The sequence below is a fragment of the Salarias fasciatus genome, chromosome 14 (assembly GCF_902148845.1).
Source record: "Salarias fasciatus chromosome 14, fSalaFa1.1, whole genome shotgun sequence".
NCBI lineage: Eukaryota > Metazoa > Chordata > Actinopteri > Blenniiformes > Blenniidae > Salarias > Salarias fasciatus.
Window position 1 is genome coordinate 3673123 of NC_043758.1, and position 11166 is coordinate 3684288.

Genomic DNA, 11166 nt, shown 5'->3' on the forward strand with positions numbered 1-11166 from the left:
CCCCCCGCCCCCGGGCCAAGTGGTTTTGTCCCGGCTTGTCTGGCCGCTGCACTGCTCTGTGCTAGGTGTGCAAAATTTATGACGAAAAGTTCCTGTTTAGTTTTCCGTGTGTGCTTCTCCCCGCGGCTTCCAGCATCTGTGAATGACTAATGCCCCAACTTCTTTAGGCAGTTTCTGTTATCGCCGTGTGGGCTGATTTTTTTTTTTAAAAAAAGCAACGTTTGTGAAATGTTGAGCTCATACTTGAGGTCAGCTAATAGGTCACTTGGGGTCCAGATGCACAAAGAGCTGCATTTATACGTGTTTATTCGAACTTTTATTTGCACGATTTTTGCTCCACGGCATGCGCGCAGCGGCAGAGCAATGCATTGTGTGAGCCGAGAGAAACAGGATGGGTGGATTTCTCAGGGCAGGTGCCCACACGTTAGTCAATCTGCAGGCAGGAAATTGCACTGGCATAGACACACAAGCGCATGCACTGCCCGCAACAGACACCCAATTTGTCACCCCGGGCCCCTCCTGCAGCTGAAGCAATACTTCCTGCTCGTACTTCTTCTGAAATCTGATTCCGTTTGTGTGACGCAGCCGATCCACGCGGCTCCATCTTCAACCTGCGAGTCACACAACACATTCGGTCTCCGTCTGCAAGCCTCACAGTTGTTCCCACTTTGACGAAGTTGTATATGATCGAATGAAAACTTATACAAGCCCCTCACATGCCATTAAGTTCTCTCAAGTTCAGCTGACACCAAAAGGTGGATTCGACACTCCCTGCAGGCTTGCTAGTTTATATTGATGTGACCTTCTCAACTTTATGACTCGTAATTGAGTTTAAAACCTCATTTCACCTCATGGTGAGACGACGGACGCTTTCAACAATGGCAGCTGCAGACGGGACCGTTACAGACAGGGTGACTGCACAATGAATATCCCTTCATTTCCCAAGATTCTCTTGAGTCAGATGCTTTGAAGACATCATGTTAAAGTTTTAAAATTATAACAAACATTTGAAATGAGCCACTGAGGAGCATCACCTGTGCAGTCCGTATCAAAACATCAGCTATAGGAGTGTTACATTCATTCACTTTCTTGATTCAATAATGTCTGTTTTATTTAACGAAGCTCTGAATCTATTGCTGAAGACAGAATCATCTTCTTTTATCTTAAACTTTTCTTTCTTTTGCTTTTCTTTTTATAAACTTTACTTCATTGCTACTCTCGTCATTCCGGTTCTTACTCCCTTCTCCATGGATTCACACGGGAGCATCGTAAAGTATCCCTCCTTTACTGCTTTCTTCAATGTAAGAGATCCAAAGAGACGTTGGACAAACCCTGGACACCCAGTCCATCCCAGTGCAGAGACAGACGACCACACTCAATCAGCGTGTTTACATGACCCTGGCCTTTAAGAGTACATGTAAATATGTTAACTTGTTAACACCCAGATGACGTGACTGAGAGTCAGTGGAACTCCTGCGCCTGCACAGAGCAGCCAGACGAGAATGTTTTCTGTATGTTGGACACCAGATACCGATCTGGAACTTCCACAGCGGGTAAGAAGGTGAAGGCAGAAGAAGAGCGCTCACTGCAAACTGGAAACAACCAAAACCAGTGTCCTTTTGGATGCTTCCAAAGACACGGATACTAATTTTCCCGCTCACACTTCAACTGAAGCATTGGATCTTTTCGGATCTCAAAAGTTACAGTGCGGATCTAAAAAAAAAAAAAAACAAGCAAACTGACATAGTTTCAGACAAAATGACTAACCCAGTGGAGCCTCGGAGGTTTGAAAAGCCGCACCTTTTCTCTAGAAGAACTGGAAAAGATGATTCTAGATAATTACTCTGTTTGCTGGACGTGTAGCTTGACAACTATCTTTAAAGGTTTTCTGTGGAAATGCAGAAATTTCCGTGAGATCAGATCAGACCAGAAATTAAAGTTCAGATCCAGGATTCTGGGTGAATACAGACGGGGTCAAGGCTGTTTCAGCTGCAGCTACACTATGAATTAGTTTGCTCTCACATACAGATATAGCCTGGAATTTGTACATTCGTCCTTCACATTTCGAATTGTTTTGAGTTGTTAACTGTGCTGGAAGCAATCACAAGCACATAGTTTTTCAGTCTCATGGTAAATTGGTTTACAGTGAAAGGAGATGATGAAGTTAAGACTCCTGGAGAGGAGTTCTGAGCCAACTTATGGGTTCATCCTCTTTTCTCTTTTTTGTTTGATCATTCGGAAGTATCTGAATTACTGATACAATCAGGGATATTAAAAACAGTATTTTAACATGGCAATTCAATGCTGACTTTGGAAGGAGTTCATAAAACACTTTTGTTCTCATTTACATGACTTTCAAAGCAGACATTTCAGCACAACCTGCTCCAACAGACTTGTCTCCAAATATCCTGCTCGTCTACCATGCACCTTTTGTTTTCCTTTTTGTACGTTTAAAGATTGTATTTTCTTATGAAATCCAAGCACAGTTGTTGTGGTTGTTTGTCTTCTCAACCACAGCAGGTGAAGTCGGTTGGGTATCAGGGCAAAGTAATAACTCCGACACTTTACTGAACTACATGCACACTTGGCCCTTCAGCTCAGCTGCATTACATCTCGGGGTTTTTCAGCTTGTCAAAAGCAGAACCAGCCATAACACCAGAGTATCACCAGGGAGTAGGGTTGGGAAACAAATTCACAGAAACGAGGAGACGGAGCGAGTACCATATGTGGGTGAGAAACATGTTCTCATACAGGCTGTTTTTCTTTTGTTTCAGCTGCGCGGCCCCACCTTAAATGAGGACAGGGAGCAGGGGAGCGCACTGGACAGAGGAGAGGGGAGAGGTAGATGGGAATTCATTGAAGAATTGGGCATAATGTGCTCTGGGCAGTCCCTCACCCAGCTGTTTTCCATTGACTGCGAGTCTGAGGCAGTGAAATGTAGCAGGGGTGGGATACACACACACACACACACACACACGCAGAGAGCAAGAGAGACAGTAAAACATGAAGTGAGACACTTCATGTAAAGGTTGTGATGATGGCCATTTAAGTGGAGTGGCCTGTCTCTCTTTTCTGTCCCGGTGTTTTCCTCTCTCTGTCACAAACTCGACGGCCGCAGGTTTCAGAGTCGTACCTATCGCTCCAAAACGCATTCCCTTTAAAGAGCTGTTTTTAGCTTGAGTATTTGGCCTTTGCTTCTTTCTTTTTTTTTTTTTGTATGTGTGGATCTTATAGGATTCACCTATTCTAGGATTTTCTTCATATCCAAATGGTTCATACTTACTGATGTTTAAATTGCCTCAATGCAAGCGTAATACCTTTTCACCATCATATAGAGTTGGGAAATGCTGAGGTTACAGAGAAATCAGCCCATTGGCTTCAGTAGTTAAGAAGGTTGAGGCCAGAATTAGATTATTAACACAGGATCCGTAGGCATAAATACAAGCGAGAGGCCTGTTGTAATTCAGGATTGTGCAGATTCCTGTTGTAATTGTTTTCCTAAATGAACAGTAACTAATTGAAATATGTTATTTCTTCCATTTAAGGGTGATTGGTGAAAGAGCCCACACACGTTAGAAAAGGTACATTAGAGGAGCAACATACAGCGATTCATGAACCATAAAACGGCTCATTGTATCTGCGCTCAGTCAGTTTGGTCTTTCTGAATGAGCTCAGCTCTTTATGAGTGGAGACTTCACGAAGGCTCCTTCAATATGTCAAGTTTATGACCTTTCGTCAGCTGTAGAGCTAATAGTGAAAGCGAAATGATGGCGGCATGATGTTGAGCACTCTCCAAAAACCTGCTCTTTGCTTCCTTGGAATTTGAGAGAAGCCATTCTAGAGACTGGAGCAGAAAAGCTTGAATTAGCAACATACGTATTACATCACTGGTTCCTCACATTTAGGAACCTAGAACAAGCTTTTTAATCCACTCGTGCTCCTGCCTGCTGCCTTGGCCCGTTTGTGTCCCATCTATTTAAAATCTACAGCAACAGGTTAAATGAGCCTGGAGTGGAACCCTGCTGATTGTTGTTCCTCATCTATTGATGTTTACTGACTCCTTTCTGTTAACAGTGAACAGTCAATCAAGCCTGTCTTCAATGTCATTCTGAAACCTTTTTCGTAACACTTTACTTTAAGCACCCGGTGTAACTCATTATAAGTTGTTATAAACACTCATACATGATCACGGTGCTTTATAACTCACTATACAGCATAGGATTGGGGTTGGGTTAGGTCCTGGCATTGTGATCCTCTATGAATGTTTATAACTATAGCTACACGTGTTATAATGGAATTTAATGCTTTATACATGTACTTATAATGGTTTATGCAGGGGGCCTTCAAATAAAGTGTTACCCCTTTTTTCTACTTTAAGTTTGATGAATCCTGTGGCCCGAGCACGCAAGCAGTTTCTGTTCCCTCATCTGATGATTGTGAATTAGCTTAACAGTCCAGAGAAAAGTGTTTTTGCATTCCCTTTACAAACAGCGTCTCCTTGGGGTCATATAGCTTTAACTCATACTCATAGATTACACAGTAAACTGTTTTCACAGAGACTGATTTTGTCTTGTTCACTTGTCTCGTACATAATAAAGCCTGTCCCGAGTGCAGAGTCACCTGAGGGCTCGAAGATAATTCAAACTGGACCTTCACTTCTGCCTCTCGTGCACAGGTTTCAGCTTCGAATGAGATCTTTAAAAAGATTCACAATTGCAGATGATGCCCTTTTATTTCATTTTACTTTGTTCCCTACATTGGTTCTGGTTTATTCCTTTTACTGACCTTTGCTGGACAACCTAATTGGTTGTAAATTGTTCCTTCTGGTATTTATTCAAGAGTAACTCATACGATTCCAGTCTTTTGTTGGCCTGGTCCCAACTATATGTCATTAGGTAAATTGTGAATATTGCTTTCCTACATTTTTGGATTTGGATCTGTACATATCTGGCAAAGAGGGAGCTTGAGGACCAAGAGGATGGCAAGGTTTCCGGAGCCTGGCACCCACCGGACCCGTCCACCCTCTGCAGGCAGAAAGCAGACACCTCAGACCTTTGCCATTTAGTCCGATGGCTCAGGATGGCAGGGAGAGAGGAAGAGTGTTGGACTGCGGCCAGGAGCCGACTGCTGTCTCCACCTGCGTGCTCACCCAGGACACCCAGGCTTTTAACAGAGGCATCTGAATAGAAGACACTCTGTCTTCATCTGAGACACAGGTTGTTGTAGGACCAGCAGTCTCACCAGGTATGCAGGATACTTATGAGTTGAGGATAATTAAACTTTCGGGGTTTTATTTTTTTCTAAAACATTCAGGATTTTATGACGTTAGATCATTTCACCATATTCCCACGGTGGAAAGCACCAGCCCGGTTCCTGTTGGGCCTCCTCTGATGTTTCTCCTGCATGCATGTGGTCTGATTGACGCCAGTGTAAACCAGGATCAGTCAGGTAGAAAGAAAATCTAACGCATGAGACAACTACTCATATTTCAAAAACAATGCGTCTTAGCATACTTCTGTTCTTCAACTGTTCAACTAAATAAAATGTTTTTTTTTTTTAATATATGGGTATTCATTCCTTTATAAACCATAATTATATATAGGCTAAATATGTAGTTCCATTAGTTTTTGCTCCTTAGAAATCCTAAAATGCCCCTTTTCAGCTTGAAATCATGCAAATGAAAGATTAAGCAATTTTTTTTGAGAAAGATTTACGAAGTCGTAAAGTTTTATGACAATCATGAACAATTCTGGCGTCTGAAAGTTTGAAAATACAACCAGTCAGACTTCCTTTAAGATATTAATTTTCTTCCTGATCTGAACCAAAACGGCCAGGAGCTGTTTCTCAGCAGAGCCGTTCTCTGGATGGAAGCTGACTGGTGAGGTGAAACCTGAGTCGGTGTTCAGTGCAGTGACACCATGTGAGCATCAGTATTCAATACAGCAAAGAAGAATCTCATGCCTGAAGTATGCAGAGGCTTAAAATCATGGCATATTCATTTGTAAATGGATTCTCAGTGAGGATCTTTTGTCGAACTTAGATGTGGAGAACTTTTCCGTTTGAATTTGAATGAAACCGAATAACAAGTTTGTGAAAGTTTGAGAAAATCCAGTGGGACAGGTGACTGAATACACGCTGTTTACTTTGCTTTTTCACCCACTGTTCAAAAACAGAGCCTGAGCTGATTCTCCTCACACCTGGTGAATGCGATCTCTCAGGAGCCTCTTCAATTCACCAATGTTGGTGATTTACAAGCACCTAGAGAGGAAATGCTCATGTCTTTAATGTCGAGACGAATTTGGTTGGAGCTTGCTTGATTCACATCAGACATCTGGAAGGCCTATGATTTCCTATGTGCTGATGATAATAAGATGGAAAAGGAAGTGTGTGTGGGTGTGCGTGTGTGGGTGTGTGTGCGTGCGTTGGTGTCCGCCTGGCTGGCTTTGCTCCGGCTGACAGAGTAATGGATCGTTCATTGTTGCATGTGGACTGTGTGTGATGTATGAGATTCATTTGAAATTCTCTGTCTTAATGAGGCACTACATGTCCCCATATGGGAGAAACCAGTAGTTGCTCATTTTTGTCGGTCATCGCTGCTGTGAAATGGTCGTGATCGCGGTCTTTTTGTGCTGTATTTTTCTTTTAATGTAAAACCCATTTTATGCACGATAAATATGCCAAAAACACAAATGACTGCCGCGGTTAAATACTTATACACAATTTGGTATCGGAAATTTTTAAATGAAGTGAAGCTCAGGTTAAATTATTAACCCCACATTATGGCATATCAACCGAAATATTAATTCACACTGTTACCATTAATAATATGAATTATTTTGACTTGGCTATGCAAAAAAAAGTAAATAAATAAAATGAGTGGAAACAGTTCCTTGCAAATCTATTATGCAATTTGTTTTATTGCCAAGTTGATTCTGAGTATAATAACAAACAAAACAAACATGACATTTTTCACATTGGGCTCTTAAAAAAAAAATAAAAGCCTTATCAACATGGAGTATCAAGACACCATAATAATGAACTTATTATAAAAACCCACAGTTGAAATTACACAAAAAAAATTAACTATAAAACATTTGGACATGCATAATACATTCATTTCACTAAAGCAAGAAAGAATCAATGTTGACACTGAAATGCAGAATAGGCAAAAAAAAATACTGTCTGGTTTAAAGTATTGCTTTAATTGTGATACCGCAGCGCAGGCGCTCAACGCAGGTCTAAAATAAGAAGCAGTCTTCTTCTGAAAACTTCCACTGTGAATTTGTGATGCATGTCGTCTGTCATGTATTTTTCCATTTAATCAGTTCTGCTGCTGTCTGCGTGGCGGCCTGTGTTGCATCTGAGCTTTCTTATCCCTGGACCGCAGTCGGGTATCAGCACTCCGAAACATCGCCGAGATCTTCATTAGATCGTAATCCATCATTTCTACACCGTGAACTTTTCCCAAAACCAAAATGGATGTGTGTTGACCCCGAAGCTCCGCAGCGTCTTGGCTCCGGCCGAGCAGACTGTCGAGTGGAAGCCGTCAGCGGAATCGCCTTCCCCCCTTTAAAAATGGCTTTTTCTACAAGAAGCGACACTCCAAACGGAGCAGGGCAACCTAATTAAATCTGACCCTAATCTGCAGCAGCGGTCTGCCATGCAGCTGTGTGTTTATGAGCGTGGTCAGAGTGAGTGCGTGTGTGTATGGGAGATATACAATCACTAACTTTCTCTGCTCCGCATTCCTGCTCGTTCTGTCCTCGCGCTCTGTTTGTCTTTGAATTTAGACGCCTGTAGCAGAGGATTAAGGTTCGTGTGTTCATCAAAAACAAAACAGAAGGAACCACAGCCAGACTTCCACTATACTGTGGGTCTGTGCTGATTGGATGGCAACATGTGGGGAAGAGGACGTCGTCTCCGAGGGCATCCTGACATGAACACCGGTACTGAAAACCTGACGACGACCTGCAGCAGTCACCGGGGAGAATACAGTTTCCTCACATGACTCGCCAGAAAACACAATTTAAATAATGTGCTCGGCAGATAGAGGTGGAAAAGGAGGGCGAACAGACACGGAGCGGCCAGCTTTCCTTTGTTATTTACTGAAGGTTATGACTATCGAGCACAAGCTATTTTTCTCTCTGTTCCTGCTTCTTTTCCACTGAACCCCCCCTCTCTCGGTTCTTGTTCTCTCCATCCCGCGCATGACTTGGCTGGTGCAGCCGAGGCCCGACTCATTGTGCAATTTCATACATGTTTACTTGCTGGCATCTTTCTGAGCATGTTTTTTCCCCCTCAACATTCCCCTCACATTATTCTGCATTTCCTCTACAGCAAAATACTGCCTTTAATCTCCAATTTGTAAGCCGTTTTTTTGGCCCAGGGGTGAGGATACGAGAGTGGTGTCAGATTTTTTTCTGAGGCAATCATCTGTTGAATCTTAACACATGCCACGAAGTTCATTCTGGAAATTGATCAGGGCTTAAGAAAAAAGAAAGTAGCTCTTCGCGTAAACATTTAGACAACTGTCGTCTTCAGCATGAAAAACAGCTGGAAGTAAGTGGATCACGGGAGAGGGGGGAGGCGGCGGGAGCCGTGGGTCAGCGGCTTGTGTTGGAGTGTGAGAGGAGAGGCGGCGCACGGAGAGGTGAAGAGGGAGGCTGCGCTCTCAAGGTTCGAGTTCGGCGAGCGAGCGTGGCCAAGCGCCGTGCCGAAGGGAGGACGAGCAGGAAAGGCCGAGCAAGCAGGGTGCCAGAGGAACGGCAATTGTGGGACTTCTAGGGGATCGTAGGAGCAATAAAAAAAGCACAATACAATGGTTTTCCATGAAAAGTGCCTTTCAGAGAAATAAATCTAAAGCAGCTGCTCGTAATAAAGACTCTCGAACGTGTCAAATATCTGCCTGTGCTTCACCCTGCCGCACTGGTCCAGGTACTGCGGACGGACAGGTGCATTACGTGGGAAACCTCACATGTAGGCTCACGCAGATTATTGCAAAATCACTCAATACTGAACACTCAAGGCACTTTTGTTTTGTTGAAGCTTTTTTTTTTTTTTTTTTTTGGTTTATTATTGACAAAGTTTGGTTTGGTTCACATTTAAACAGCGTCTCATGAGAAGAAAATTGGTACGAACACTGGAAGGTAAATGACCCGTCTGCGCTGCGCTCTCATGAGGCAACCACATGGCTTTCATAAAAAAAAAAAACGGCAAAATCAAAGCTCGTCAGGAGCTCAGTTCAACAATGCAACTCGTGAAAACTACAAAGATTGTCGTCGCTGATTTGTTTGGAGCATCTGCAATGTCTGCTGAAGCACTTCGGTCTTTTTGGCGCGCGTTATGAAACACAATAAATGTCAAACAGCGGTACGACTGCAGACCACTCCGGGCCGCTCAGCCCGTCAGAGTTTCATAGGTGACCTTGGGCTGCGGCTGCTGGGGGAAAGCTTTAAGACATACTTGGCATTTTTTAATATTAAACCCTTTTTTGGTGTACAAGGTACTGCTGGAACTCATCCAGACCCTTTTTACTTCTATACTGTTAGTGTTATAAAAGTTACGGGCCTTGGACGGTTGCCATAATAACACAGGAGATTAATGAAAAGGGGGAAAAAAAAGTTCAATAAAAGCATCAGCCTATATCTCACAGGCAGGAGACTCATCTGTGTTTGTATTTGTCATCACATTATTGCTGTGTTGAATAAATTGTCTTACACGTCTAAATAGATCACTTTGAAAACATTCTCCTGTGAACCACACTGGCGTTGCGGAAAAGTCTTCAAATAAATAGCATTAGGAGTTGAACTGGCATAAAAGCCCGTGGGATGAGTGGCTACATCAGTAACTTGAAACAAGCCTTTTTTAATTTGACAAATTGAAACAACTGCGGAGCCCAAGCAATGCTGTCAGTTTTTGTTTTTGTCACACTCCCTCTGCTCTTCATAGAGAGGAGTCCACTTGAAATTTTTAAAAATGTTCTCAATATGGAAATCACTTTTTTTTCTTTTTTTTTCTTTTAATAAAATGAAATATTTGCAGGTTGGGGATGAACACATTTGCCTGAACGCAGAAGAGAGAAATTTTTGAATAGAAATGAACAGGCAGGGAGTTAAAAAAAAATTAAATGTAACGCGAAGTTTTACAACATTGTGTTTTTTCTTCTTCTTAATTTTATTATCAAGTCTTTGCAGTGCATCTGGAGAGACCACATCTGACTTTCATATGAAATTTACCAGCTGTAGTGAAGAAAACGAAGCGCAGCGTAAGCTTAGAGTTGACTGATGTGTGACAGATGACAGCTCTGATTTACTGACGTCTCAACGTACATTTATTCCTCTTGTCTGAGTTGCCGGTGAAGTCGCGTTTAAACACGCCGCGGGATGAATGAATTTTATCTCTCCCTACGGTAAAAGTGCTTCAGCAGAAGGAGGGCTGCGTGAATTGCAGGGAGGGTCTGTCCCCTCATCGACAGGATGCCAAGAAGAAAATTAAACCGACTACATCCTCAGATTGTAATGAAGCTTTTGAATGGCTCAGCACACAGCGCCCAGCAGTGCGGTATCACTGTGATACTGAGCAGAGGTTTATTCCCAAAGAGCAGAAAGGGGAAGGAAAAGAGAAGATACAGTGGACTTGTTTTCTGAATGGAGAGTTTCAGAAGTGCGGGCAGGCTTTCATTCTGAGACAATGGCTCGCGTCCACCCTGCTGCGCTCGCCCTGCTCCTCTCCCTCCCCATTCTTCGTCTCTGTATCTGCCTGTGAGCAGAAACACACGGCACATCCTGCTCAGCACAACACGCCAGCCAAGAGTTCACTTCCTGCTCCTCAGCGCTTCTCTCTTCACACCAGCCCTATTCCCAGGACGTGCATTAACAGCCCCCTGTACGCTCAAGCAGCACTGCCAAACACAAACAGACAAGCAAACGCTTCCCTTTGCTATAGAAACGCAACCGCCGCCTCGCTCTCCCGTCACCCGCGTTAATGCAGTGAAGCAAGCTTCAAGAAAAGCACATCCTACACAAGTGTCCAGGCTTTATCTTGCTATTCCCCGTAGCACAGATTTTAAGCGACAGTGGAAACACTCGGTGTTATTTCAATGATGTTTGGAGGAAAAGGAGGTGGCACGTATTCATCTAAACCTGTGAGTGAGGCAAGAGAAATTCC